The following is a 6,234-nucleotide window of genomic DNA, read 5'->3' on the forward strand; positions in this document are numbered from 1 at the left end:
TAGAGGGCTTCCCTGGTGGCGCAGTGGTTGAGAGTCTGCCTGCCAATGCAGGGGACATGGGTTCGTGCCCCGGTCCGGGAAGATCCCACATGCCACGGAGCGGCTGGGCCTGTGAGCCATGGCCGCTGAGCCTGCGCGTCCGGAGCCTGTGCTCCGCGACGGGAGAGGCCACAACAGTGAGAGGCCCGCGTACCGCAAAAAAAAAAAAAAAAAAAAATGTTGTTAGAGATAAAGAACATTTCATAATGATAAGAGAGTTAATCCATGAGGAAGATACTAACAATTACAAATATATTGCACCTAATAACACAGCACCAGAATACATAAAGCAACAATTGACAGAAGTAAACAGAAAGGACTTCCATGGTGGCGCAGTGGGTAAGAATCCACCTGCCAATGCAGGGGACACAGGTTTGAGCCCTGGCCTAGGAAGATCCCACATGCCATGGAGCAACTAAGCCCGTGCACAACAACTACTGAGCCTCCATGCCACAACTATTGAAGCCCGTGTGCCCTAGAGCCCACGCAGTACAACTACTGAGCCCATGCACAGCAAGCTCTAGGGTCTGCATGCTGCAAGTACTGAAGCCCATGCACCTAGAGCCCGTGCTCCGCAACAAGAGAAGCCACCGCAATGAGAAGCCCATGCACTGCAATGAAGAGTAACCCCTGCTCACTGCGACTAGAGAAAGCCTGCATGCAGCAACGAAGGCCCAGTGCAGCCAAAAAAAAAAGAAATGGACAGAGAAATAGACAATGCATAACAGTAGGAAACTTCAATACCCACTTTCAACAATGGTAAAGAACAACTACTGTAAGTCCCCTACATACGAATGAGTTCTGTTCTGAGAGCTCATTCGTAAGTCCAATTTGTTCCTAAGTCCAACAAAGTTAGCCTAGGTACCCAACTAACACAATCGGCTATATACTGCTGCTTTTATGCTTGCTTCTGGACATCCTGGGCTTGAAATAAAGATACTGTACTACTGTACTCTATACAATACTGTACTGTAAAGTACACAAAAGCACAACTACTTGTAGAGGATGCACACGTGACGATGTTTGCCAGACACATGAGCTAACTTATGAGATTGGACATGCAAACACATGTTCACATCTTTGAAACTTCACAACTTGAAGGTTCATATGTAGGGGACTTACTGTAGACAGAAGATCAATAAATAGAAGACTTGAAACTATAAACCAACTAGACCTAAGAGACATCTATAGAACACTCTACCCAATAAAAATATACATTTTCCTTATGTGTATAAGGAAACTTTTCCAGGACAGACTATATGTTAGGCTATAAAAAAAAACCTCAATAAATTTTAAAAGACAGAAATGATACAAAGTATGTTTTGCAACCACAGTGGAATGAAATCTGAAATCAAAAGCAGGGAAATATCTGGAAAATTCACAAACATGTAGAAATTAAACTAGGTCTCTTGATAGTCCTTTCTTCAAAATCCTTCATAATTATTCATATTTATTGTTTCTTTTATGTTTATCTTCCCGCCTCCCCAAAAGCTCTCTGAAGGCAAGGATTATGTCTATTTTGATTACCAATGTACCTCTAACACAGTGTCTGGCATATAGAAGAAATTCAATATGTATTTGAAGAATAGCTGAAGGTTGAATAAATGACTGATGTGAGAATGGAGATTCATTCATTTATTTATTCATTCCACAAATATTTATTAAGCACTTATTATGTGCCAAGTCCTAGGGATATAACAGCAAAGACAACAAAAATTCCTGCCTCATGAAGCTTATCTTCTACAGAGTAAGACAGACAATAACTAAATACATAATATCAGTTAAGTGCTATGAAGAAAATAAAAAACTCTGAGAGTGCTATTTTAGATAGAGCTGTTGAGTTAGAGTGGTCATCTTTCTGAGGTCATATTGAGCAGACACCTGAACATTCAGAAAATGAGTCATGAAATATTTGTGAAAAGTACATTGTAAGCAGAAGCAATAGTAGGTGAAAAGGGGCCAAGTCCAGAACATCTTCAATGCACTGGGCTGGATGAAGAGTAAGGAGTCTGGTGGGTCTGCAATATAGTGAGCAAACGAGATGAGGTCAGAAAGTAGACGGCCATGTAGGTCCTGGGAAGAACTTTGAATTTTATTCTAAATATAATAGAAAGTCACTAGAGAGCAGAAGCAAAAGCTTGGTACGACTGACTGTTTTAAAACAATTACTCTAAAAAGGGAACCCTCCTACACTGTTGGTGGGAATGTAAATTGGTAGAGCCACTATGGAGAACAGCATGGAGGTTCCTTAAAAAACTAAAAATAGAGCTACCATATGATCCCGCAATCCCACTCCTGGGCATATATCCATAGAAAAACATGGTTAGAAAGGATACAGGCACCCCAATGTTCACTGCAGCACTGTTTACAATAGCCAAGACATGAAAGCAACTTAAATGTCTATCGACAGATGAATGGATAAAGAAGATGTGGTACACATATATAATGGAATATGTGGTACACATATATAATGGAATAATACTCAGCCATTAAAAAGAATGAAATAATGTAGGGGACTCCCCTGGTGGTCCAGTGGTTAAGACTCCGTGCTCCTAACACAGGGGGCCCGAGTTCGATCCCTGGTCAGGGAACTAGATCCTGCATGCTGCAACTAAGAGCCCACATGCTGCAACTAAAAGAGCCCACATGTCACAGCTAAAGATCCCACATGCCGCAACTAAAGATCCCACATGCTGCAACGAAGATCCCATGTGCTACAACTAAGACCCAGCGCAGCAAAATAAATAAATAGATAAATATTTAAAAAGAAAGAAAGAAAGAATGAAATAATGCCATTTGCAGCAACATGGATGGACCTGGAGATTATCATACCCAGTGAAGTAAGTCAGACAGAGAAAGACAAATATATATGGCTTATATGCGGAATCTTAAAAAAACAAGATACAAATGAACTTATTTACAAAATAGAAACAGACTCACAGACTTAGAGAACATTGCAGACTTAGAGAACAAACTTACGGTTACCATGAGGGAAGGGTGGGGGGAGGGATAGCCTGGGAGCTTGGGATTGACATATACACACTGCTATATTTAAAATAGATAACCAGGGACTTCCCGGCGGTCCAGTGGTTGAGACTTCACCTTCCAATGCAGGGGGTATGGGTTCAATCCCTGGTTGGGGAGCTAAGATCTCACATGCCTCGCAGCCAAAAAACCAAAACATAAAACAGAAGCGATATTGTAACAAATTCAATAAAGACTTTAAAAATGGTCTGTATCAATAAAATCTTTAAAAAATAAAATAAGATAAAATAGGTAACCAACAAGGACTTACTGTATAGCACAGAGAACTCTGATCAATATTCTGTAATAACCTAAATGGGAGAAGAATTTGAAAAAGAATAGATACGTGTGTGTGTGTGTGTGTATGTGTGTGTATATATATATATATATATATATATATATATATATATATATATAACTGAATCACTTTGCTGTACACCTGAAACTAACACAACATCAAATATATTTGTCAATCAAATACACTCCAATAGAAAATAAAATTTTTTTAAAACTTCAGATTAAAATTATCTAGAAAAAAAGTAAAAAAAAAAAAAAATTACTCTAGCTGTTTTGTGAAGAATAAAGTCTTTAGGGAGGTGAGGAGAATCAGGAGGCCAGTTAGAAACTACTGCAGTTGTTCAGTCTGGAGATAAAAAACAAAACAAACAAAAAAACCACAGTGAGATGGACTAGGGTGGGAGCAAGTGGAGCTGAAAAGTGGCCATAGATTCTCAATGTATGTTAACAGTAGATCAATTAGATGCAAGGTATGAGAAAGAAGTGTCTAGAATTACTGTAAGATTTTAGGGCCTAGATTAACTAGGTGAATAGGGGTCCTGTGCTCAGCCATGTGATCAAAATGGGAATAGTGGGGAGGAAAAGATACAGGGAGTGTCACAAGTTCAGAATGAATGTTACATTTGAGATGTCTTCTAGATATTCAAATGGAGATACGTAGAAGGTATTAATAGTTGGAAATACAAGTCTGCATTGAGGGGAAAGGTAAGATTTTTCATTTACTTCTCTAAAACTCCTATAAGTTAAATATTATTTTCTATATTTTATAGCGGAGGAAACTAGAGAACAGATAAATTACATGACTTGCCTAATGTCACCAACTATAGAAGCAAAGTCTGGAGCCAGGGTTTGAAACAATCCATTCAACTCCAAAGATGAAATTCTTTCCCCCATATTTCCCTCTTACCCCCCAAACATGTACTTTGTATCTTCAATTCAAAACTTAGTGTTGGGACTTCCCTGGTGGTCCAGTGATTAAGAATCCACCTTCCAGTGCAGGGCACGTGGGTTCAATCCCTGATCAGGGAACTAAGATCCCACATGCCATGGGGCAACTAAGCCCACGTGCCACAACTACTGACCCCGCGCACTGCAACGAAATATCCCACGTGCCACAACTAAGACCCGACACAGCTAAATAAATAAATAAAACAAGAAAACAAAACAAAAAAACAAAACTTACTGTTAAGCCAGCCCCCCCCCTTGATTTATGCCTGGGTCTTAATTTGTAAAGGTGACTGAGTGCTGACACAGAGAGATCAATACCACTGAAAGAAAAGTTTAGTTACTTACAACTCCCCTAGAAAGGAGAGGCATGCCATGCCACGGTGGGCCACAGGGGGAAGCACCAGTGTCAGGAGGAGGCAGAAAGTAACAAGAGTAAGGCATAGGCTGTAGCCTTTCTTGGGTTTTCCACGGGAAAGGCGAGGCTGGGCAGGGTAATCAGTTTAGGATTGGCTAGTTTGAGTAATTCCCACAGACGCTGAGGCATAGGGTACCTGGCCCCAGACTGATTTAGGGCAGGGGAACTACTAGCTTGGTGGTTAGACAAAGGAGGTGGTTGGAAGTAAGGATGCAGGACTGGTTGTTTTGCATATGAAAGGCGTGTTCACAGGTTAATTGTTAATTAGCTAGCCCTGGGAATGGCAGTTTCTTCCCGGCCAGGTAGGCCCACAAGACGCCAAAATCTGGGAAGATTCCAACAATCTTTGTTCACCGTGGACACAGGAACCTAAGTTTGGCTGGAAGAGTATCCTTTGTTTGATATCCAAGTTTGACTCCCAGGAACAGAATCACCAAGCTGGGCGCTGAAAACTGACCACAAACCATTCCCCTCCCAGGCAAATCTCTGACTCACCCCATATATCCAGCTCCTTGCAGATACCCAGACCTGGTACCTTTCTTCCAGCATACATCGCAGCAAATCCTCTCCCCAGATAGCCACCCAGTGGAGATGGAGACAGAGACAGGAAACGAAACCTGAGCCCCTCCAATCCCACCCTTTATCCGGCTCCGAGCCTGAATTCAGCTCCCCCCGCCTCCAGCCTGAGCGTGGACAGCCTCAGCTGCCGGCCCCCGCCAGGCCCAGGGCCTGGGATCCTAATGCTCCAGACTCACCGGCCCCTGCCAGACAGGCTGTATCCCACCGGGCCGGGAGGCGCCTCAGACCCTGACCACTCCGGGATAGGGAGTTGGTAGAAGGGTCCGCACACTGACTACTGGGGCGACGCGCAGACCACGCACACGGAAATACATCCCTCATACGCGGCAGGGGAGGCCGCCCCGGGCTCGCAGCGCTGCTTCCCGTGGCGTCCGTTAGGACGCGGCGCCCACCGGGATCTCACCTGGAGCGGCTCCGCAGCGGCCCAGCTGCAGCGGCCCAGCCCTGGCGCCTTCTGATTCGCTCAACCTCGGGCCTTTGCCTATTCGCTTCCGGGTGAGAGGTGCCTGGTCGCCCTAGCAACCAAGTCGCAGTCTGCGCTGAGCTACTGTTTCCTTCCCTCCAGACCACAGAGCTGGCGGCCCAGGGGGAATCGCAGAGTCCAGAAAATCTCTCCAGCACCCCTTTGTCAAGTGAGTGTCCCATCCTCCCAGCGCCCCTTTAAGTAGAGCTCGCACTGAGCCGGAGCTCGGCCCCTGGCAACTCCGGTACAGGTGTGACATATTTCCTGAGCGTGGTGGGATGGGGGCGCGGAGAACCCGTGCTGTGGGAATCTGGAGACCTGGATTCTAGCTCATTCGGCCGTCGATTCGCTGTTGTGACACCGTAGGGAAGTGCCAACGTCTCTGGTTTCAGTTTCCTCTCTGTTGCCAGTCTCGATCTCTTAGGTTCCCTCCCTCTAGCTCTAACAGTCCAAAGTTTCGGATGTGGAA

General features: G+C 44.2%; 1 protein-coding gene across 3 annotated transcripts in view; it reads right to left on the reverse strand.

Annotated features, from left to right (window-relative positions):
* DHX57 (DExH-box helicase 57) overlaps window positions 1–5,861 on the reverse strand; it is a 56,464-nt gene extending 50,603 nt beyond the window's left edge. For 2 of the 3 annotated variants that reach the window (XM_082851859.1, XM_082851857.1), the window contains exon 1: window positions 5,479–5,578. The gene's annotated coding sequence lies outside the window, so the exon portion shown is untranslated. Of the gene's footprint in view, window positions 1–5,478; window positions 5,579–5,705 lie in introns of those variants that run through there. The other variant, XM_082851858.1, reaches the window with a different exon arrangement.
* Between the last annotated feature and the right edge of the window lie 373 nt (window positions 5,862–6,234).

The sequence above is a fragment of the Leucopleurus acutus genome (genome assembly GCF_964270905.1).
Source record: "Leucopleurus acutus genome assembly, chromosome: 12".
In the NCBI taxonomy this organism is placed as follows: domain Eukaryota; kingdom Metazoa; phylum Chordata; class Mammalia; order Artiodactyla; family Delphinidae; genus Leucopleurus; species Leucopleurus acutus.